General features: G+C 40.9%; 1 protein-coding gene and 1 non-coding gene across 2 annotated transcripts in view; one reads left to right on the top strand and one right to left on the bottom strand.

Annotated features, from left to right (window-relative positions):
* Positions 1 to 24,905, top strand: part of IGF2BP3 (insulin like growth factor 2 mRNA binding protein 3) — a 140,606-nt gene that overhangs the window by 41,845 nt on the left and 73,856 nt on the right. The gene's annotated exons all lie outside the window — the stretch shown is intronic.
* LOC131763128 (U6 spliceosomal RNA) lies at positions 21,016 to 21,123 on the bottom strand. Its single transcript, XR_009337527.1, has one exon. It is a non-coding gene; the product is annotated as a U6 spliceosomal RNA (small nuclear RNA).

Below are 24,905 nucleotides of genomic sequence, written 5' to 3'. Positions count from 1 at the left end.
GGCAGCCAATTTTAAGTAAGTGAATTATTAGTGTACTAGCATATCAGCTATAGGCAAGTAGTAGTTTCCTTTTAATTCTTTCATAGTATCTCTTCAAATTTAGATTGCAGTGGCTTCTTGAGCATTGTTGATTCTAGTTTTGGTGGCTTCTCAAGATTTTAGTTCATTGCATTCTTCCTCATTCTGGGTAAAATTTAATCTATGAGAATAAATCTTTATTTGCCATATCTAACTTTAAAAAAAATTTTTCATTTTACCCTCCCCCATAGTCCTTTGAGGTAAGGTGAAGTTGGTGACATTATCTCCATTTTCAAATGGGCAAATACGGGCCCACAGGGTTCAAAGAATTAAGCAAGAACAGATACTGAATTTAAAGAAGCGTGGAACTAGACTTTGAAACTCTTGACCTTTGACCCCTTTACAATTTAAAGGATGGTTTGAAATACTGATTAACAAAAACTATTGAGGGCTTGTTAGGAGTAGGATGAACTATTGGGATATTTCCTTTCCTTGAAGACTTGATTGACCACCATCTGTTATTTCCTTTTTGAAGAGTCACTTTGTGTAACATTTTACTTGTACACACTGAGCCTGTCGTGCCAGAGCCTTATAGAAGGTGATAATTTTGCAATTATATATCTGGACTTCCTTTATAATGGAAAAATTAGACTTTGAATCCACTAATTAATCTTAGAATCACTGAAAATGTAATGACCAGACATTACGTGCCTCCTGATTTGACGCAATAGGAAATACATAGCAACATAGATGAAATATTCTTGTCAAAAAAATAGAGGTTTGACTGGATTCAGTTTCAATCTGACTTTGAGTTTATAAGAAGTATAGAAGGTAGAGGCACAAATGAAATGATGCCATGAAGAAACACCTAGCCAATTCCAGAATATGGGACATTCTACAGGACAAATGACATTGTTTAGTAATCAAGTGATGGCATATTAAAAGGGAAGGGAACTGTTACAGAATAAGACCTATGAGAATAACAAAAAAGCAAGCATACATGTGCACTAAGTTATTTGTGAACCATGTAAACAGTCCTTAGGAGCAGCATGGAGTATCTAGAAAAGCCTTAGAGTTTTTTGCAGGAAGCTTTTGGCGTCAGACTTGGAATTACATCCCAGCTCCATTGCTTACTTAGATATGTGATCTCTGAACCAGTTTTTAAAATTCTTGAAGCCTCATTTTCCTCCTTTCTAACATGGGAATGATAATAGCCACTTGATTGGGTTGCTATGGGCGTTAATAGGATTATGCATGCTCAAGCCCTTAAAAAATGCTTGGTACATATAAGTGTACCCTACATTTTAGGTATGATATGAACAACAAATTCATTTCCTCCCAACTTAAAGTTCTTGTGCTTAACTCAGATGCAGCCTATAGCACACACACAAAAAACAGGTATTATACCAGGGGGAATTAAATGTGGAGAATTACACAGGTGCTAGAGGGCTGAATGAGCAAAGACAGAATCCATAGATAGTGACGACTCTAGCAGCTCCCACCCTAAGGCTGAGTGGGGAGGAAAGGAGTCAAGGGAACAGGGTGAGGTTATCAGATCCTAGAAGCTTGAAGGAAGAGCTCCGAGTAGCTGAGAGTGAGCAAAGGTTGCTCCCTGGCTGTGGCTGGTTCCTGGGATGGGGGAAGAAGGGAAGTGATGAAGCTGGTTCTGGGAATGCCCAGAGCAGCTAGAGTCCGAAACCCATGGCTGTTTGGATGATGCTGATAGGAACAGCTGATAAACGGGAAGGAACATGTGTCATCTCCACTCCTGCTCCCTAGTCCCCCTCTTGTGCATTCTGTCAACAGAAACCACCAGGGAATGGCTGGCAGAGGTGCGATCATAAGGCAGAGTCCCAGTCCCAGCATCACAGAGTTGGAAGGTGTATTTGGAACTGAAAGCTAAATATCCAGTCACAGTTCTATCCCAGAAGTGAGAATTCCTTCCCTGTTCTGTCAGTCCTCTTCTAAGCCATTTTCTGTGAGGTCATTAGAGAAATGACAGAATCTGGGACCATGGCAGAAACACCATGAGATAACAGTGCTTTGAGGCATTTTATATATAAGGTCTCTAACTGGATTGTTGTTTATCTTTATACCGCTGTGATACTTTATTTTATGTTTCTATTTCTTATTTACATTACCTTTTTACCACTAGATCCTGCTGAATGACACACGGGGATTCCTCTCAAGTTCTTGGAATACCATGTCATGCATGCTTTGTGTGTCATATGGGGCTTAAATGATTTCTAGCCCATTAGTTTTGGTTGATGGTAAAGTGCACTCAAGTGTTCTGGACTGGCTAAATGTTTCACTGCTTAAGTGTTTTGGCAGATAAAGATATGGGGAAACTAACTTTTGGAAGGACCTGCTGCTGGAGAATTAGGTAGGTTTGTTTTTTCCCCCAAATAGGTGGAATGTAGAAGGGAAATAGAAGAAACTGTTTCTACTCCCCCTCCAACCCTCTTGCCTGAGGTACTTGAAGAATAGGTCTGTGGTGTGACCAGAACTGGAAGGGGCTTCTCTACAAATAGTCCTGATGTTGGACAGATCTGCATCCTCAGACGCCCTAAGGGATGTAAATGTGTGTGATAAGGGTTTGAGGGAACAACTTGGGCAAACAACAAAGAGGTGAGGAAGGGATAGAGCCCCAGAACACTTGACTTTAAACACCTTTGAGAAGAAGCCTTTCTTCTGCCTGACTCAGTGTCTTAAGTTGGCCCCATTTACTGAATTTAAGGGGTGTCTTTCTTCATTTAAAAAATAAATTGCCAAGGCCTTAGGAAAGGACTTCTCAAAGAGAATTTTTTCCAATCTCATCATCTTAATACTATTCTCCAATCAAAGTTATTAGTACTCATAAAAAGTTAAAAGGGAATACCCTCCCCGAAGGGAAATGTAACACCCATTAATTATGTAAATGAAGGGTCTAGAGTAAAGGGCAAGTTAGGTTCTCATTTGGGGGTCAGATATTGAAAGTAGAATGATGCTTCCACAGAGGTTAGTGTCTGGCAAAACAGACTGAGCTATTTATTGAGTTAGTGGTTTGCATCTTAAGGCTCTGACTGCCCATGCCTGGAGTGACTCTTTTCTGAGGCAAAATTTTGAATATATGATCTGACAAATACTTATGGGGAATGCATAATTTAAAATTACAACTTGCTGGAAAATGCAGAATGTATGTTGGCTTTACCTCAAGGCCTGGATATCAGCTTTTTCCTGGACTTAATTGAGGTGAGAAGATGAATATCTTGGGAAGAAACTCTGAAGAGGTTTCCAACACTGTAAGATCCATTTTTCTGCCACATGTGTTGTCTGGTGTGATTGAGTAAAGGAAGTGGAGGCTGTCTCCTGGCCTAAACATAGGGGACTAAAGGGGGGCTCTTCATAAGTAAAGCATCCTCAAATTGCATCCAGGCTTCTGACATACCAGGGGGTTGGTCTCTGGTTCTTGACATGGAAAGCAAGTAACCAGTATGCTGAAAATGAAAGCCCATGATGAAATGAAAACTACAAGTCGAACATTGCAATGTAAAATATTCTTTGCTTTTTTTCCTCAGCAGAGGTATCTTAATGATTTCTCTTTCAAAGTTCTTTTTGGTTGTTCTGTGTAAGCTTGAGGCAATTTTTGGAAGTAAGTAGATCTTGTAGGAAATCTTTTTTTTTTTTTTAGATCTTGTAGGAAATCTTAAAAGGCTTTTTCTGTTGGGCCGTAGGATTGCCCTAACAGAATGCTTTCTTTATTGAAACACTTTGGCTTGTTAGTTTGAACCCACCCCCTAGTAACCAGTTTGGAGAAAATTGACTTCTAGGGCATAAGGAATGTTAGAGAGCCTTGGCCTCTTTCGTGGTGAAAAGAAGTTTTTTCTCTGAAGTTTGGGGGTGGGGAGTGTGGCATGAGTGGTAAGATGTAGTGGGATGAGGCTGAACTTCCCTGTAAATTACTCTCAAGTGAGTTACATCCACTCTCTAGCAGAAGGGCTAAAGCTTTAGAGAGATGCATGTGTTTCAGACTGTAATGAAAAATACACTGTAATAGGACACCTTGTGAGATGAGGCTGGTACTTTTTTTTTTTTTTTAACTTAATTTTATTTATTTATTTTTTACTGCATTGGGTCTTTGCTGCTGAGCGCGGGCTTTCTCTAGTTGCGGCGAGCAGGGACTACTCTTCGTTGTTGTGCATGGGCTTCTCATTTCGGTGGCTTCTCTTGTTGCAGAGCACGGGCTCTAGAGCGCAGGCTCAGTAGTTGGGGCGCACAGGCTTAGTTGCTGTGTGGCATGTGGGATCTTTCTGGACCAGGGCTCGACCCCGTGTCCCCTGCATTGGCAGGCGGATTCTTAACCACTGTGTCACCAGGGAAGTCCCTTAAAGGTTGCCTTTTGCAGCAGACATCTTGGTGTTGTAATGTAGTAGCAGAAAAACACTGTTCTGGGTTGGTGATTTTCAAAGTTCTCTCTTTTCTTCAGAGTCGAGATGGTATGGCAGAAACCTGGTATGTGAATATAGATAGAGTTATTCAAAGGTGGCACAAAACCTTGCCTGCTGGTTCCCTCTTTGACCCCTGGGGAATCCCTTGGGTGCAGGTGTGATATTGTGGTTTATAATAAAAATATATATTTGCTCTTGGTCCATTTCTGACCCAGAGCTCCTTAAAAACCCTTGGAATTTCGTAAGTGGTGAGAGTGATGAAGGTGTCTTTCGTTACGTTAATGATATGACTTTTGGAAACCACTTGAGGGTGAGAGCTACTGACCAGGTGATTAGAGGGTTAGAACTTTGAGTCACAGTGTGCTGTCACCCACCCCTACCTCCGGGGAGGGGAGAGGGTGCTGGAGGTTGAATTAGTTGCCAATGCGAATGCTTAATCAATCATACGTATGTAATGAAGCCTCATAAAAACCCCAAAGGACTGGGTTTCGAGAGCTTCCTAGTTGGTGAACATGTGGGGAAAGTGGTGAAGTGTGGAGTGAATGGTGCACTCGAGAGAGCATGGAAGCTGCACACCCTTCCCTCACACCTTTCCCTAGGCACCTCTTCCATCCGGCTGTTCCTAAACTATATCCTGGTGATCCAGTAAGTAAAATGTTTTTTGTGAGCTCTTTGAGCTGCCCTAGTAAATTAATCAAACCCAAGGAGGGGTTGTTGGAACCTCCTGTCTATAGTTGTTTGGTCTGAAGTACACGTAACAGCCTGGGCTTGCAATTGGCTTCTGAAGGGTGGAGGGCATTCTTACGGGACTGAACTGTTAACCTGTGGAATCAGATTCTATCTCCAGGTAGATAGTGTCAGAAATGAGTTGGATTGTAGGACGTGCATCTAGTACCTGAGAGTTGTTTATTGGTGGTGTGGGAACCGCCCCCCTCCACACTTTGGAATGGGGTCCAGGAATCCGAAAGAAGAGGTTTTGTGGGACTGTTTGAAAATCACCATGGCTTCAGTGAATTTGAGTATGAAAAGTTGTTAGAAGTAGTTGATCTCTATCAAGTAATTCTGAAGGAACTTACACAACAAGTATGAGACTGTTGACACTGATAGGTAATCTTTCTTCTCCATGGCCTGACTCTGAGCACTGGCCAATAAATAGCTGACTCTTACTGAGCACTAATGTGCCAGGTGCTGAATTAACTTGTTTTAATCTTCACCACAGTCCCATGTCCCCATTTTACAGATGAGGCAGCTGAGGTCAGAGAGGTGAAGTAACTTGCCCAGGGTCATGCAGCTGGAAAGTGGTAGAGTTTCTGCTCTTAATCAGGTTACTCAAACAGAACACTTTCCCTGAAAGGTAAGTTTCTATTTCTTAAAATTATCATCATTTATTTGCTTTCACCATGTCCCTGAAGGCTGGACAGTGAAGCCAGTAGAAACTGGATCCTCCCTAGGTCTGTAGGAAATACGTGGTTATGAGTGATGAATGGACTTGGACAGATTATTTGGGAAAGTTATTGGTAAACTGTTCCATTTAGAGAACCGAGGACGGTAGAGTTCTTCATGCATCGTTGCTCTGGGATGGGCCAGGCTTTGCATCATGAGAGATGAGCTGGTGCAAGGTGTTTGGGGAATACCAGTGTTTCCCTATGACCCCTAGATGAGTGGTGTACGAGACACGTATTTCTGCTCCTAATCTGCTCTCTCCCCGTGTTTACCATGCCCTTGCACTCAATGCCTGGACTTGTGTCCTGTGCTTCATAGTTCTTCTGGGATGGTCATCTCAAAGATCTCCATGCCCTTTATTTAAACTTTTTATTATAAAAAATATCAGACATAAACAAAAAGAAAGGCTAATATAATGACACTCAGTTTCAACCATTATCAATATATAGCCAGTCTCTTTTTTTTTTTAAATAACTCTAACCTCTTCATCCTTTCCCAGACTATTGTACATAAAGTACATCCTAGACATCATGTCACTTAATTCAGTAAATACTGAATGCATCTCTAGAAGTTAAATGTCTCCAAATTAGTTTGGTAGGGCTGCCGAACAAAACACCACTGGGTGGCTTAAACAGCAAACTTATCTCATAGTTCTGGAGGCTAGAAGTCTGATATCAAGATGTCAGCACATTTGGTTCCTGCTGAGGGCTGTGAGAGAAGGATTTGTTTGAGGCCTCTCTCTCTTTGGGTAGTTCCTTGGTTTGCGACAGTGTAAATCCACCCTTCACATGGTGTTGTTGCCATGTGTGTCTGTGTCCAAATTTCTCTTTTTTTTTTATAAGGACACCAGCTCTACTGGATTAGGGACCACCCTAATGACCTTGACTACCTCTGTAAAGACCCTGTCTCCAAATACAGTCGAGCTGTGGTACTAGGAATTAAGACTCCGTTCTTTGAATTTTGGGGAAGACACAGTTCAACCCATAACAGTCTCTTTAAAAAATTCATGTATTAAATGAATAGTAACTCTCACATATCAAATCAAATCATTCATATTTCCTTGATTATCTTTTTTAAAAAATGGAGTCAGGATCCAGATAAGATCTTTTTGAAGACATTTTATCAATAGGTATGTCTTTTTTTTGGGGGGGTGTAGTGTATTTGTTGAAGTTGTTTATTCTGCAGAATGTTCCACATTCTTACTTACTTTGCTGAACTACATCTATGTATGGTGACTTACCATGTTCCTCTGACCCTTGTGGGACTTGGATTAGACTCAAGTTCACTTTTGGTTTGTTTGCACAAGACAGAGTAATAGGTGGTGATGTATTCTTATATCAGGAGGTACATAATGTCTGTATTTGGGTTATGAAATGCCATTGATCATTGCTTAGATTCATTATCGTGTGGCTGCAGGATGGTAATACTCTAATTCTACAGTTTCTTCATGTTTTAGTCGGAATGCGTTTGTAAAGAGGAACTTGGCCTTGCTAGCTATTGAATTAGTCTACTGAAATACAGTTTGTGTAGGAGAGATAGGAAAAATACTTGATTCTTTCCGCTTATTTACTACCTTATAAATATTGGGTGCCTTGGCATCCTACAAGGGTAACCAGTGAGTTGTTTTTGTTTTTGAATCAGTGAGTTTTTGTGTAACTATGAGCTCATGAGTTTAAACATACTTGGGTTTCAGAATTACTGGAAGCATTCTGTTTAAAATTACTGTTTACTTATTTATTTTTGGCCATGTTGGGTATTCACTGCTGCATGCGGGCTTTCTCTAGTTGTAGCAAGTGGGGCTGCTCTTCGTTGCAGTGCGTGGGCTTCTCATTGTGGTGGCTTCTTTTGTTGTGCAGCACAGGCTCTAGGCTCGTGGGCTTCAGTAGTTGTGGCACATGGGCTCAGTAGATGTGACTCGCGGGCTCTAGAGCGCAGGCTCAGTAGTTGTGGCGCACAGGCTTAGTTGCTCCGCGGCATGTGGGATCTCCTTGGACCAGGGCTCGACCCCGTGTCCCCTGCATTGGCAGGCGGATTCTTAACCACTGCGTCACCAGGGAAGTCCCTTAAAGGTTGCCTTTTGCAGCAGACATCTTGATGTTGTAATGTAGTAGCAGAAAAACACTGTTCTGGGTTGGTGATTTTCAAAGTTCTCTCTTTTCTTCAGAGTCGAGATGGTATGGCAGAAACCTGGTATGTGAATATAGATAGAGTTATTCAAAGGTGGCACAAAACCTTGCCTGCTGGTTCCCTCTTTGAGCCCCGGGGAATCCCTTGGGTGCAGGTGTGATATTGTGGTTTATAATAAAAATATATATTTGGCAATATATATATTGGCAGGCAGATTCTTAACCACGGCGCCACCAGTGAAGTCCCTGGAATCATTTTTTTTTTTTTTTTTTTTTTGCGGTACACCGCGGGCCTCTCACTGCTGTGGCCTCTCCCGTTGCGGAGCACAGGCTCCGGACGCACAGGCTCAGCGGCCATGGCTCAAGGGCCCAGCCGCTCCGCGGCATGTGGGATCTTCCCGGACCGGGGCACGAACCCGTGTCCCCTGCATCGGCAGGCGGACTCTCAACCACTGCGCCACCAGGTAAGACCCCTGGAATCATTCTTATTGATACTGAAATTATCCTGTCCTGAGAGACCTATCCTTTTTTTTTTTTTTTGGCGGTACGCAGGCCTCTCACTGTTGTGGTCTCTCCCCTTGCGGAGCACAGACTCCGGACGCGCAGGCTCAGCGGCCATGGCTCACGGGCCCAGCCTCTCTGTGGCATGTGGGATCTTCCCGGACCGGGGCACGAACCCGTGTCCCCTGCAGCGGCAGGCAGATTCTCAACGACCGCGCCACCAGGGAAGCCCGAGACCTATCCTTTTGATGCTTCCTCAATAGTTGATAGCTTCCTTGATTGTTGGTTTAAGAAATTCCAGGTTTGTCATGTACATTTTCTGTTTCAAGGAGTGGAATCGGCCGTTTCTTCAAAAAGCCTGCTTTCTTGGGAAATGGTATTTAGAGATCACAGTGTGATCATGCTCCTCTTGGGACCACATGTGTTGGCATTTCCTTGATTGTTCATTTTCTTTCTTTTTTAAAAATATTAATCAGTTAATTAATTGGCTGCGCCACGTCTTAGTTGTGGCACGCGGGATCTTCATTGCTGTGTGCGGGATCTTTTAGTTGTGGCATGCGGGATCTAGTTTCCTGAACAGGGATTGAACCTGGGCCCCCTGCACTGGGAGCGCGGAGTCTGAACCACCAGGGAAGTGTCCCGGTTTTTTCATTTTCTTTGCAGCATTTATGCCCTCAGTTCCTTTCCCTGCAGGTTTTAGTCATGGTTACTCTTGTGTATTATTCCCCAACTTGTGCTTCTCCATTCTTAAATGTGAACATTTCTGTGCACCCTTTGTTTTTCCTTTCTTAGAAGTTCCATTTGTTCCTACTGTTTTTGTTTTTGCTTTCTACTTGGAAGCAAACATTCACTTGAATACCCATTGAATTTAAGGTGTCTAAAACCGATTTTTTTTTTTCCCTCTCGAATCATCGCTTTGCTTTCTCTGTGAAATTTAATATGACTTAGATCATGTGGGCTTAGCCTTGAGGTTATCCTTCACTCTCCTCCCTTTTGCTCTCTGGCCACAGGATACCCGGTGTCCTTAAGGTCCGCCCCCACAACCCATGTTGCCTTTGGTGTGCTTTCCTGTACCCATGGCCACCACCCTGTAGAGGAGTCAGTCGTACATCAACCATTTAAAGCATCTCAACAGCTGTAAATGGGAAAAACAGCCTGTAGGCACAACCAGCCTATGGAGGGGTGGCCATGGAGGGCTACTGTTGTGTGTTCTCAAGCTTTAAAATCGTCTTTAGAGGTGCCTGAGCACTAATTTGAAGATTCTGTGTTAGTGCCAAGTTGTGAAATTGCTCTTTCAATTTCATAATCTGCAAATGAGTCCTGTAACTCTTCAAATGAAAACAATTGGTCCTTTCTGTCTGAATTACATTAAACTATCCACAACCACAAACAGTTTACTTATGGTTGTAAACAGGAAAGGTCATAAAAATAGAGGTTTTTGGTTTCAGCAGTATTCACTTGAAGTCATGGGAGATTAAAGAAGAAATAATTGGTAAATCTCTGTTTCTGGCTCTTTTTTTTTTTTTTTTTTTGACTTAAACAAGAGAAGCTTATTCTCTCACAGTTCTGGAGTCTGGAAATCCAAGATCAAGGTGTCAACAGGATTGGTTTCTTGCCTTTCTCTTTGGCTTTCAGGTGACTGCCTTCTCACTGTGTCCTCACATGGCCTATCCTCTGTGCGCACACATCCCTGTGTCTCTTCCTCTTTTTTTTTTTTTAATTGGAGTAAAATTGTTTTACAATGTTGTGTTAGTTTCTGCTGTACAATGAAGTGAATCAGCTGTATGTGTACGTATATCCCCTCCCTCTTGGACCTCCCTCCCACCCCATGCCACCCATGTAGATAGTCACAAAACACCAATCTGTTTCTGTTTAGATTGGCGATTAGGAGTAAGTGCGATCCCATGAATTAAGACTGAGAGGAAAAGAAGTTAACTACTAGGGGGTGGGAGATAATGTAATAGTTATCCAAACTTCATTGCTTCGTGGCCAAACAGCCAAACAAAGTGACTTTTAAAAAACTTTAAAATTTTTTAAACTTTAAATCTTTTTTCTGCACAGGATCCAATAGATCTTTGTTTTAAACTCTCAAGAGCCTTAAAAAAAATACCTACCCTTGTTCTTTTCTGTGCAAAATGGTAACCTAAGTGTGAAGTAAGAACCTTGTCGGCTTGATTGAGAACATCGAGAGAGAGGACCTTTGTCATTTTCATTGACAGCGTTTCTGATATCAGATATATGGTGTCTTCTCCAGTACCACTCCTCTGACCCTCCAACAACAACTAGGTGTCCTACCATTCAATTTAATTCTGATGCTAACTATCGGATTTAGTGTCAGACACCACAGGTTAAGGGTTCCGTCTCACAGGACTGCCCTCATTTCAGGTGCCAGGTGCAGTGGGATGCCATGGCTCCTCACCCTTGTGCCTAGCTGACTATAAATCTGGATGGAGGGTCCCACAATGCCCCCACTCCTCTTTGATAATTCACTAGAATGGCTCACAGAACTCAGGAAAAGTGCTTTACTTACTACTACTATAATTTACTATAAAGGGTACAGCTCAGGAACAGCCAAGGGGAAGAGATGCATAGGGTAAGGTATGGGAAAGGGGCGTGGAGCTTCCATGCTCTCTCCACGCTTCCCATTCTCCCCACATTGCCACATATTCACCAGCCCAGAAGCTCTCCGAACCCAGTCTTTTTAGGTTTCTATGGAGACTTCCATGCATATGTGTGATTGGTTAAATCACTGACCATTAGTGATTAACTCAGTCTCCAGCCCCTCTCTTCTTCCCAGAAGTGGAGGAGTGAGGCTGTAAGTTCCAAACCTCCAATCATGCCTTAGTCTTTCTGACGACCAGACCTTCATCCTGAAGCTGTCTAGGGGCCCACTGAGAGTTGACCTCGTCAGAATAAAAGACACTCCTGTCACTCCTATCATTCAGGAAACTCTATGGGATTTAGGAGCTCTGTGTCAGAAACCAGGGACAAAGACCAGATATGTATTTCTTATGCCACAGGAGACTATCTTATCCTCAGTGCTTGGCATCACTTGGCATAAAACTTTTCGAAGAATGAGTGGTAGAATAACAAGTCGAATTGTAATCATACACTTTATTCTAGAAGGGCATTTGGGTAATTTAGAAGAAGGCATTCATACACCAAGTAGACTACCAAGTAGCACAAGCTGAAAAAGGAGGCCAAGAAAAAGAAAACACCCCAAAACAAAAAAACAAACAAAAACGCTGGTGGGATCAAAGATGATTTAGGAATAAGGATAAAAATCACCCTTGTGTCCTACACAGTACTTTGGGCTCTCCCTCCCCTTTCTTTTTTTTTTTTTAAATTAATTTATTTATTTTTGGCTGTGTTGGGTCTTCGTTGCTGTGAGAGGGCTTTCTCCAGTTGTGGAGAGCAGGGGCCACTCTTCATCGCGGTGCGCGGGCCTCTCACTACCGTGGCCTCTCTTGTTGAGGAGCACAGGCTCCAGACGCACAGGCTCAGTAGTTGTAGCTCACGGGCTTAGTTGCACCGCGGCATGTGGGATCTTCCCAGACCAGGGCTCGAACCCGTGTCCCCTGCATTGGCAGGCAGATTCCCAACCACTGCGCCACCAGGGAAGCCCTCCCTTCCCTTTCTACCTCCGCTTCTCTCTCCTACTTCTTGCTACCATTACCAGTTTATTATGAAGGATCCAAGTCAGGAATAGCCAAATGGAAGAGATGCATAGGGCAAAGTATGGGGGAAACGGCATGGTGCTTCTTGCCCTCCTATATGCTTCCCTTTTCTCTCTCCCTCAACTTTTTTTTTCTTCCTGTTTTTGAAAGCACAGAAGTACATTTAAACATAACAAAACTCCGAGTCCCACACTGAAGTTTTTACTTCTTGTGACACCTATTAGAGAGCAGTTGAACTGAATCAAATGTGAGTTTTGTTCTATTAACGCTGTGATGTGTAACAATAGTGGATCAAACCCAGTGGATATCAAAATGAGGTGTGAGAGTTAACCTATAATTTAATGGGACATTTGTGTCTCTCTCCCCCCACCCCCCACAGTGAGGGTTTCTTCTGTAAACAATAGTGAAGGGAATTCCCTGGCGGTCCAGTGGTTAAAGTGCACTTACACTTTAACTGGCCTGGGTTCAATCCCTGGTCAGGGAATTAAGATCCCACAAGCCACATGGCGTGGCCAAAAAAACAAACAAACAAAAACAATAGTGAAAACTTCCGTTTAAGGAGAAAATGAGTCATCTATTTCAAAATACGGAAAAAATTAAGAATGTTTAATTTACCCATATAAACCATTTAAAAACACACATAAAAGGACAACCCAGAAGGGCAAAAGTCAAAACACTTACAGTGGTGTGATAGGTTTGTAGGTAACTTATTTTTTTACCTTCTTCACAGGAGCTCTGTTTTCATCATTGAGACCTCTTTCCTTCTCTTTAAGGGGATTTAACTTAAATACATTCATTGGAAACTCAGATTGAGTATATTTTAAGGATGAATATAGGGCTCATTTGATAACCAAAATAGGGATAAGTTACTGAGTCCAAGAAGAAAATGGAGGGAAATTAGCCTGATTTTAAAGAAGAGGCTTTTTTTTTTTTTTTTTTTTTTTTTTTTTTTTGTGGTACACGGGCCTCTCACTGTTGTGGCCTTTCCCGTTGCAGAGCACAGGCTCTGGACACGCAGGCTCAGCGGCCATGGCTCACGGGCCCAGCCGCTCCGCGGCATGTGGGATCTTCGCGGACCGGGGCACGAACCCGTGTCCCCTGCATTGGCAGGCGGACTCTCAACCATTGCGCCACCAGGGAAGCCCAAGAAGAAGCTTTAAGATTGATGGTCAGGGACTTCCCTGGTGGTACAGTGGTTAAGAATCCGCCTGCCAAAGCAGGGGACATGGGTTCGAGCCCTGGTTGGGGAAGATCCCACATGCCGTGGAGCAGCTAAGCCTGTGTGCCACAACTACTGAGCCTGTGCTCTAGAACCCGCAAACCACAACTACTGAGCCCACCCGCCTAGAGCCCATGCTCCGCAACAATAGAAGCCACCACAATGTGACGCGTGTGCACCGCAGTGAAGAGTAGCCCTGTCTCGCCACAAGTAGAGAAAGCTGTGCGCAGCAACGAAGATCCAATGCAGTCAAAGGTAAATAAAGTTATTTAAAAAAATAAAAAAGATTGATGGTCAGGAAAGCTTACAATACTCTGTCAGATACAGGTAAACTACTAGATAGGAAATCTCTCTTAACATCCTTCAAAATAAATGAGTATTGAAATCCATTGAAAGTGGCATGCCATTCAGATAAACTGGTGGCCCCTGGTTTGTTCCTCCTAGAAAAAGGGAGTCTTCAGGATTCACACAGGACAGTATGTTATAGAGACTTGGGTTACAGGGTGAGGAAGATGTTAGTCTTGTTTTTCTTTATGACTCTATCATGTTCTTTTTTTTTTTTTTAACATCTTTATTGGAGTATAATTGCTTTACAGTGGTGTCTATCATGTTCTTGATGTCTTCCTGCCAACTAGCTTATTATAAAAGTATGGAATTAAATATGCTTGAAAATGGACTTTTTTGGGGGTAGAAATTTCTTTGAGTTTTAACATGTATATATTTGTGTTCTTCCATCGCAGTCAGGTTATAGGATAATCCTGTTGCACCAAAAAAACCACCCCCATGGTAGCCTTGTGGAGTCACACCCACCTGCCCCCGCCAACAAATAAAGAGTTGGTGTGTGTCATATGATAAATATGTTTAACTTTATAAGAAACTGACAAACTCATCTCCAAAGTGACTGAACCATTTTTAAAGTCCCACCAGTAATTTTTTTTAAAACATCTTTATTGGAGTATAATTGCTTTACAATGGTGTGTTAGTTTCTGCTGTATAACAAAGTGAATCAGCTATACATATACATTTATCCCCATATCCCCTCCCTCTTGCGTCTCCCTCCCACCCCTCCCTATCCCACCCCTCTAGGTGGTCACAGAGCACCCACCTGATCTCCCTGTGCTCTGCGGCTGCTTCCCACTAGCTGTCTGTTTTACGTTTGGTCGTGTAGATATCCCAGCAGTAATTTTTGAGTGATCCAGATGGTCAGCATCATCACCAGCATTTAGTATTGTTGATGTTTTTATTTTAGCTACTCTAATAGATGTGTCGTGGTATCTCATTTTGGTTTTATTTACATTTCTGTAATGGCTAATAATGATGTTGAGCATTTTTTCATGTACTAATTATCTTCTGCATATCCTCTTTGAAATGTCTGGTTACCTCTTTTGCTACTTAATTGGGTTGTTTTCTTATTATTGGGTTTTGAGAGTTCTTCATCTGTCATGGATACAAGTCCTTAGTCAACTATGTGATTTGCAGATATTTTCTCCTGATCAGTAATTCTTCCCATTCCCTTATCATTTTCTTTATCAGAACAAAAGTTTTAAACTTTAATGAAGTCCGATTTATTTACTTTGACCATCCCCCCTTTTTGTATAGTACTTTTGGTGTGTTGTCTAAAAACTCTATACTTACATCTAGCCTGTGAAAGTTTTCTCCTGTTGTGAAGTTTTATAGCCTTAGGTTTTTTTAAAATCTAAATTTATTTATTTATTTATTTTTGGCTGCGTTGGGTCATCGTTGCTGCACGTGAGCTTTCCCTAGGTGCGACCAGAAGGGGCTACTCTTCATTGCGGTGTGCAGGCTTCTCATTGTGGTAGCTTCTCTTGTTGCAGAGCACGGGCTGTAGGCACACGGGCTTCAGTAAGTAGTTGTGGCTCACGGGCTCTAGAGCACAGGCTCAGCAGTTGTGGTGCACGGGCTTAGTTGCTCCGTGGCATGTGGGATCTTCCTGGACCAGGCCTCGAACCCATGTCCCCTGCATTGGCAGGCATATTCTTAACCACTGCTCCACCAGGGAAGTCCCTGGCCTTATGTCTTACATTTACACCTATGATGCATTTTGTATTAATTTTTGTATAATGTGTGAGGCTTAGGCAGACACTTTTTTTGCATGTCAATGTCTAGTTAATCCAACACAGTGTGTTGAAAAGACCGTCGTTTCTCCATTGAATTGCCTTTGAATTTTTGTCACAAATCATTTGGCCATATTTGTGTGAATATTTCTGGATTCTGTTCTTCTCCATTGATTTATATGTCTATCCCTTTGTCAATACTATACTTTCTTGGCAGCTGTGGCTTTAAATAGTAATTCTTAAAATTGGGTAGTGTTATTCTTCTAACCTTATTCTTTTTCAAATTGTTACAGCTATTCTAGTTACTTTGCCTTTCCATATATATTTTAGAACCAGTTTTTGGTTCTAAAAATTCTTGGAAGTCAACAAGTCCTACATGTGTTTTGTGAGATTCATACCTATGTATTTAAATTGGGGGGCCTGCTGTTATAAATGATTTTTTATTTTAAACTGTAAAGTACACATAAAATTCACCATACTAACCATTTTAAAGCATGTTGTTCAGCAGTGTTAAGTACATTTAAATTGATGCTAAACTAATTAGTTCTAAAAGTTTTTTTAAAAAATGTTTTGTTATATTTTGTTGGCTACTCTGCAAGGCTTGGGACTTTAGTTCCCTGAGCAGGGATTGAACCCGGGCCCTGGAGGTGAAAGCTCTCAGTCCTAACCCCTGGACCACCAGGGAATTTCCTTAAAAGTTTGTTTTCTTAATAGAGTGTGTGAAATTTTCTACTTAGACAATCATGTCATTGCAAGTTGGCATGGTTTCACTTCTTTTGCAATCTATATGCCTTTTGTTTCCTTTTCTTGCCTTGTTACACTGCTGAGTTCTTTGAATGAGAGTAGACATCCTTGCCTTTTTCTTACTCTTTGTGAGAAAACATCCAGTCTTTGACCTTTAAGTAAAATGTTAACTGTAGGGTTTTTGTAGATGCCCTTTATGTAGTTGAGGATATTCTTTATATTCCTAGTTTGCTGACCGTCTTTATAATGAGTGAATGTTGGTTTGTGTCAAATGCTTTTTCTGCAAAAATTGATAGGATCATACATTTGTTTTAGGCTGTTACTACGATGGATTACATTGTTCTTCAAATATTGAACCAATCTTACATTCCTGTGATAAATTCCACTTGGTTTTGGTGTTTTATTCTTTGAACATATTCCTTGATTCAGTTTGCTCACTTTTTGGTTGATGACTTACTGTATTTCTCTTGATTAGGGATATTTGTTTGTAGTTTTATTTTTTTGTGTTGTCTTTGACTTTGTTATCAGGGTAATATAGCCTCAAACTGTCTTGTGAAGTGCTTGCTTATGTGTTCTGGAAGAGGTTGTGCTGAGTTGGTGTTATTTCTTTAAATGTTTGATAGCATTTGCCAGTGAAACCACCTGAGCATAGAGAAGCATGAAAAGTCAGAAGACTTTTCATTTATTTATTTTAGCTCAAATTCAGTCTTTTAAAATAGTTACAGGGCTTTTTTGGCTATTTTATCTTGCATAGTTTTGGTGATTTGTAGTTTCTGAAAAGTTGGTTCATTTCATCCAAGTTGTTAAATAGAGGTGCATAAAGTTTTGCAGTATTCCCTCACTATGCTTTAATTGACTTTGGGGTCTATAGTGTTATCGCCTTTGTTCCTGATACTGGTAATTTGTGATCTCTTGCTCTCTCTCTCTCTCTCTCTTTTTCTCTCTCTCTCATCATCTTTGTCAGTCTGGCCAGAGGTTTATCCATTTTATTTATTTATTTATTTTCCTCCTAAGAAACAGCATTTGGTTTCATTGATCTTTACCTTCTTTCTTTCTTTTCATTGATTTTGCTCTTCAATATTTTATTTTTTTCTGCTTGTTTTGGGTTTATTTTGTGCTTCCTTTTGCTAGTTTTTTAAGTTGGAAGCTTGGGTTATTAATTGGAGACCTTTCTTTTTTTCTAATGTAAACATATGATGCTATAAATTTCCCTTTAAAGCACTTAATCCCATAAATCTTGGTATATTTTTAAAATTTTTGTTCAGTTCAAAGTATTTTCTAATTTCCCTTGAGACTTCCTCTTTGACCTGTGGACTATGTAGTTTTTTTGGACTATGTAGTTTAAATTTCCAAATGATTGGAGATATTCCAGTTATCTTTTTGTTATTAACTTCTAGTTTAATTCCATTATGGTTGGTAAACATACCTTATATGTTTATATTTCCTTAAAATCTGTTGATACCTGTTTTATATCTTTGTTTTAGACAGATACAGTATATCTTGGGAAATGTTTCATGTTGGGTAGAGTGTCCAGTTGGTTGATACTGTTCAGTTCTTCTGTATACTTGGTGATTTTTGGTGTCTTGTTCCATCCACTCCTGAGAGTAGAGTATTGAAATCTCTCAGTATAATCATAGATTTGTCTATTTCTCTTTTCAATTCTGTTAGTTTTTGTTTCATATATTTTGAAGCTCTGTTGTTAGGTCTATATACACTTAGGATTGCTATGATGTAATGTCCTTCTTTATCCCTGATAACTTTCTTTGCTCTGAAGTCTACTTTGAGATTAAATACCACTTAAGCTTTCTTTTCATTAGTGTTCGCATGATATCTTATTGCATCATTTTTTTACCTTGAGGTTATTTGTAACATTATAGTTTGAATGAGTTTCTTTTTTGTGTGTGTTTTTTTTAAAAAAATTTATTTATTTAATTTATTTACTTTTGGCTGCGTTGGGTCTTCGTTGCTGTGCTCAGGCTTTCTCTAGTTGCGGCGAGTGGGGGCTACTCTTTGTTAAGGTGCACAGGCTTCTCATTGCGGTGGCTTCTCTTGTTGTGGAGCACATGCTCTAGGCGCACAGGCTTCAGTAGCTGTGGCACGTGGGTTCAGTAGTTGTGGCTTGTGGGCTCTAGGGCACAGGCTCAGTAGCTGTGGCACATGGGCTAAGTTGCTCCGTGGCATCCGGGATCTTCCTGGACTAGGGCTTAAACCCATGTACCCTGCATTGGTAGGTGGATTCTTAATCGCTGTGCCACCAGGGAAGCCCCTGAATGAGTTTCTTAAAGGCAGCACATACTTGGGTTTTGTAGGCTCATTATTAGTATCCTTAGTCTTTACCTACTAGATACCAGCAGCAGCTCCCTGCCTCCCCAAGTTGTGATCATCAACAATGTCAACAGACATTGTCAAGGTTTTTTTTTTTTTGTCTTTGATACTCAACAGTTAGTTTATGATATGTCTGGAGATAGATTTCTTTGGGTTTATCTTATTTGAGGTTGTAAAGGGAAAGAACCCAGTTTTCCCCCTGTGTCGGGAGAAACCCAGTTCTTTCCTATTATGTGTTTTTGGTTTTTTTTTCCTGTGTGTCTCCTTTATTACTGAGAACACTTCACTTCTGTCACTCTGGTCACCCAATGTGTGGAGATGTTTCCCTTCAGCAAGCAATTCTCTGTAACACCAGCTGGGTGTCCTACAATTTTAACTGAATATTTAACACTTTCTACCTGGAGATAATGTTAGGTCCCACAGGTTAAGGGTCTGTAGTCTCAGTAGTCCCGGAAGACTACACCCTGTCCTCACCTTGCATGTGTCAGTCACAAGCCTGGTTTATCATCACCTGTGCTTCTGACCAGCCAGCTATAGACAGAAGGTTCCAAAGACCTCGCTCCTTGGGTTTGACTGATTTGCTAAAGTGGCTTACAAAACTGAGGGCAACATTTACATACATTTACCAGTTTATTAAAGGATATAATAAAAAATACAGATGATCAGCCACATGAGATATATATAAGATGAGGTTTGGGAGAGTCCTGAGTGCAGGAGCTTCTGTCCCTATGGAGTTGGGGTACATCACCCTCCCTATGTGTTCACCCACCTTTAAGCTCTGTGAACCCCCTACTCTTGGGGTTTTATGGAGGCTTCTTCTTGTAGGCATGATCAATTATTAACTCCATTTCCAGCACCTCTCCCCTCTCTGGAGGACAGGGCACGGGGCTGAAAATTCCAGGCTTCTGATCATGGCTTGGTCTTTCTGGTGACCAGCTCCCAACCAGGAGCCATCCAAGAACCTACCTAGAGTTTCCTCAGTAGAACAGGAGATACACCTAGTGCTTTTATCACTTAGGAAATTTCAAGAATTTTAGGAGTTCTGTGCCAGGAAGAGGAGGGGTTGAGGCTGGGAGACCAATATATGTATTTTCTATTATCTCACAGGGGTTCACTGAACTTTTTCAATCTATAGGTTTTTATCTTTTGCCAAATTTGGAGAATCTTCAGTAACTATATATATATATTTTAACATCTTTATTGATGTATAATTGCTTTACAAAGTTGTGTTAGTTGCTGCTGTATAACAAAGTGAATCAGCTATATGCATACATATATCCCCATATCCCCTCCCTCTTGCATCTCCCTCCCACCCCTCTAGGTGGTTACAAAGCACTGAGCTCATCTCCTGTGCTATGTGGCTGCTTCCCACTAGCTATCTGTTTTACATCTAGTAGTGTATATATGTCAGTGCTACTCTCTCACTTCGCCCCAGCTTACCCTTCCCCCTCCCTGTGTCCTCAAGTCCATTCTCTCTGTCTCCATCTTTATTCCTGTCCTGCCCTTATGTTCATCAGAGCCATTTTTTTTAAAGATTCCATATATATGTGTTAGCAGACAGTATTTGTTTTTCTCCTTCTGATTTACTTCACTCTGTATGACAGACTCTAGGTCTGTCTACCTCACCACAAATAACTCAATTTTGTTTCTTTTGATGGCTGAGTAATATTCCATTGTATATATGTGCCACATCTTTATCCGTTCATCTGTCGATGGACACTTAGGTTGCTTCCATGTCCTGGCTATTGTACATAGTGCTGCAATGAACATTGTGGTACATGACTATTTTTTTGAATTATGGTTTTCTCAGGGTATATGCCCAGTAGTGGGATTGTTGGGTCATATGGTAATTCTATTTGTAGTTTTTTAAGGAAACTCCATACTGTTCTCCATAGTTGCTGTATCAATTTACATTCCCACCAACAGTGCAAGAGGGTTCCCTTTTCTCCACACCCTCTCCAGCATTTATTGTTTGTAGATTTTTTGATGATGGCCATTCTGACTTGTGAGAGGTGGTAGCTCATTGTAGTTTTGATTTGCATTTCTCTAATGATTACTGACGTTGAGCATGCTTTCATGTGTTTGTTGGCAATCTGTATATCTTCTTTGGAGAAATGTCTATTTAGGTCTTCTGCCCATTTTTGGATTGGGTTGTTTGTTTTTCTGATACTGAGTTGCATGAGCTGCTTGTATATTTTGGAGATTAATCCTTTGTCAGTTGCTTCGTTTGCAAATATTTTCTCCCATTCTGAGGGTTGTCTTTTCATCTTGTTTATGGTTTTCTTTGCTGTGCAAAAGCTTTTAAGTTTCATTAGGTCCCATTTGTTTCTTTTTGTTTTTATTTCCATTTCTCTAGGAGGTGGGTCAAAAAGGATCTTGCTGTGATTTTTGTCATAGAGTGTTCTGCCTATGTTTTCCTCTAAGAGTTTTATAGTGTCTGGCCTTACATTTAGGTCTTTAAGAAATATGGAACGCTTCACGGATTTGTGTGTCATCCTTGAGCAGGGGCCATGCTAATCTTGTCTGTATTTTTCCAATTTTTAGTATATGTGCTGCCGAAGTGAGCACTTCAGTAACCATTTATTCAAAGATATGTTCAGCAAATATTTTTCCTTTTTCCTGTATTTCTGAGATACCGATAACGTAAATTAGGCTATTGGTATTTTCCCACAGGGCTTCGAGCCTCTGTGCATTTTTTCTCTCAGTTGTTCAGATTGAATAATTGCTATTGATCTGTCTTCGTGAGCAGTGACAATTTCCTTTGTTTCCAGTTTGCTATTTTGTTCATCCAGTGAGTTTATTTAGGGTTATTGTGTTTTGGTTCTAAATTTTTATTTCTTTTTTACCTACTGTTTCTTGGACATTTTCTTTCTGTTATTTTCAAGAGTGCTCACCCTTTGTGGAACATTTTTATAATAGTTTCTTTAAAGTCTGTCAGATAATTCCAACATCTGTGTCATTCTTGGCATTTGCATTTGTTGATTGCCTTATCCCCTATGAGTTGAGATTTTCCTAGCTCTTTATATAAGTAATTTTGGATTGTACCTTGAACTTCTTGAATATAATATTATGAGACTCTGCATTTTGGTTCAAATCCTATGGAGAATGTTGATAATTTCATTTTAGAATACAATTTGACCCAATTGGCTTCAGGCTGCACGTTGCAGCCGGCCTTCTGTGGATTATGGTTCCAATTTCACTTCATTTTTGAAGCCTTTGAAGTAGTCTTTGGATGTGTCTCATGTGTGTAGTAGCACTCAGTGGTGGCCAGTTTGGGACCTGGGTGATGATCTCTCCCATGGTTCTGCTCTCAAAGTCTTGGGTATGCTGTTTGTTTTCTGATGCAAGCATGTGCATATTGGAGCTAAATCCAGGATTTCCTAAACAACTTCATGCAGTTGCTTTCCTGAGCTCCTCCCTTTGCATGATCTGATTAATACTTTGATTCCCAAGAGCTTCTCTTTCTGCTTCTCCAGCCAGAAAAGATAGGGCCTTAGTTACCCTGCTTGGTTGTGCACTTCTCATGACTGCACTCATGTCTGGGCCTAACTGGCAGGAAGACAGGGGCAAAAAAGCAATAGGATTCAACCCCCACCCCCTTGGAACCATAGTTCTTCCCCTTCATCAGAGTTTTAGGTACCCCTTTCCTGCTCTTCACGCCAGAGCTACAGGACTTCTCCTTGAGTTCTGTCTGTGCTAAGTAACAATTTCCAAGTTTTAAACTGCCCCAAGTCCAGGCTGGGGCATACCAGAGGGAAGAAGGGCAACATAAATCATCTCACGTTTGGTGGTACTTTAAATTCCCCGCTCCACCTGCTATCATCTACTTTTCTTTTTAAAAAAAAATTAATTTATTTATTTTTAAACTTATTTTTGGCTGCGTTGGGTCTTCGTTGCTGCCCGTAGGCTTTCTCTAGGTGCGGCGAGTGGGGGCTGCTCTTCGTTGCGGCGTGCGGGCTTCCCATTGTGGTGGCTTCTCTTGCTGTGGAGCACGGGCTCTAGGTGCGTGGGCTTCAGTAGTTGTGGCTCGCGGGCTCTAGAGTGCAGGCTCAGTAGTTGTGGTGCACAGGCTTAGTTGCTCTGCGGCATGTGGGGTCTTCCTGGACCAGGGCTGGAACCCGTGTCCCCTGCACTGGCAGGCGGATTCTTAACCACTGTGCCACCAGGGAGGTCCCTCATATACTTTTCAGAGTCTTCAAATAGTTGCGTCACGCATCTGTCCAGATTTTAGCATCATTCCATGGGAGAAACAGGGTAGACTATCCCCCCTCAGTTTATAGTTTTCTTGTTACTTTGAAATTTCAAGAGGTGAAATTATCTCTTGAGAAATAAATGATACTGAATCATTTATTTCTTAAGAATAGAGTAACTATTAAGTAACTTGCTTTAAGATTTTTTTTTTTTTCTCATAGGTAAACCTTGGTTGAATTAAGGCTGAGCAGGCACTTAGCTATCATTTACAAAAAGAAGCTTGTATTCAAACGGTCCATGTGATCCAGTACTGGAGATGTGTGTGTAATACTAAAAGAGAGATAATTTCACATTTAAATTTATAAAAGCCTTCACTTTTTGCTCTTTTCCTATTGCTTCCCACCTCTGACATTAATGAACAAAATATTCAGGGTTAACGTGCGGGAGGGAGAAGTCCCCAGGAAGGGGGTTTAGAACAGTAAACCAACTGGGAATGACAGGGCACTCTTAATCCTGTTTCTGATTTTAGCATCAGCAACCAGAGAGGCAGGTTTGCCTCAGTACTCTAGGTATTTTTTTTCCCTTTTGTATTTTTGTATTGCTGAATGGCCTACTTGGTCTTAGCCCAAAAATACAATCTTACTATTTAAAGTTATTCTCATGTAGGGATGAGAAAGGCTGTAATTTTCTGTGGTCTTCCCTAGATGTGTAGAATACATGCACTGACATCTTCTCAGGATTCCTCAGTTGTTGGTTCTTACACACAAAAGGAGGTGTTCATTAAGTATTAGTTGAACTGATGAAGTCATATGATGCTTTTCAGAACATGACCATAACCCAAATACAGATCAGTTTTCATCTTGATAGATTCTTTCTTGGTCTAATGTTGTTTTGTGTCACTCTTCCTCCATGTACAAGTATGTATAAAAAGAATTAAAATCGTTTAATTAGCTTAGTTGGATTGATGGTAGTGAATTGGTATTTCAGTCTTTTTTCTTATTAACAAGTCCTATATTTGATTTGTCCATTTTCACTCATTTTTAGGCTCACAATTACATTCCTAGTTCTTATTCCCCTCTTTTCTTTACTACTCTGCCTTTAAGTTTTAGATCAACTTAATAGCATACACGTGGGGAGTCCTGACCATGGGCAGGGCAGGATGCTAAACTCTTCAGGAGTCTCATTTGATTCATCCAGTCAACCCTAGATATCGAAAGGAAATAAGGCTATCCGGACTTTAGCGGGTGGAGGGGGGAGGTAGCTGAGAAATGGAGAGACTTACCTAGGTTTTACAGCTAACATTGGATGAGTGGGATTCAGACCTGGCAACCTGACCCTAAAGGCCCCTTTTTAAACTGCAGTAGTTCTGTCATCTCATATGTAAAAATAAGAATGTAACCTCTCACTTCCCCTGCAAGTCTATTTATGACTTGGAACACTAACTTCATCAGTATGTTTTTATTTAGATATACTATATTTCTTACTTTGTTTGACCTATAATGAACACGGAGATATTTAAATAAAGAGACTTGCATTTTCAAGTCTCAGACCTGCACCCTCTTTTTTTGTTGTTTGCTTGCTTGCTTTTATTGCTTATTTTATTTATTTTTTGGCCACACTGTACGGCCTGTGGGATCTTAGTTCCCCAATCAGGGATTGAAACTGGGTCGACGGCAGTGAAAGCCCGACTCTTAACCACTAGAACACCAGGGAATTCCCCTGCACCCTCTTTTTAACAAACGTTTTCTAATGTCACAATTAGAGTCCTGAAGTGAAATTCACAGAAAATACAATTATATATGTATTTAAATATTTAAAGTATGTAAAATTTAAAAATCAATATAATGTCCTATTGATACCAGAAAGAAGAAATAAAAGGGAATTAGTTAATACAAAATAATTTTTCAGTACATAAACACTTGGGCATGACCAGAGCTTGAGGCATAGTGAAATAATCAAGTACTTGTACAGTACTTGTATTATTATAGAATAAACCTCAGCAGACGAGTACTGGTGCTAATAATACACAGGTATGACATGGGTGACTCAACGTTGTGTTGCTCTCAGTTAAGCGGTTTTCTATAGTGGTGATAAGCAGGTCAAAATATAATTGTATATTGATTTACATGGTGGTTGCAATTTTGGAAGATAGAGTATAT

This window comes from Kogia breviceps, chromosome 9, assembly GCF_026419965.1.
Source record: "Kogia breviceps isolate mKogBre1 chromosome 9, mKogBre1 haplotype 1, whole genome shotgun sequence".
NCBI classification, from domain to species: domain Eukaryota; kingdom Metazoa; phylum Chordata; class Mammalia; order Artiodactyla; family Physeteridae; genus Kogia; species Kogia breviceps.
Note: the sequence above shows the minus strand (reverse complement) of the source record. Positions and strands in the feature narration are given on the sequence as shown.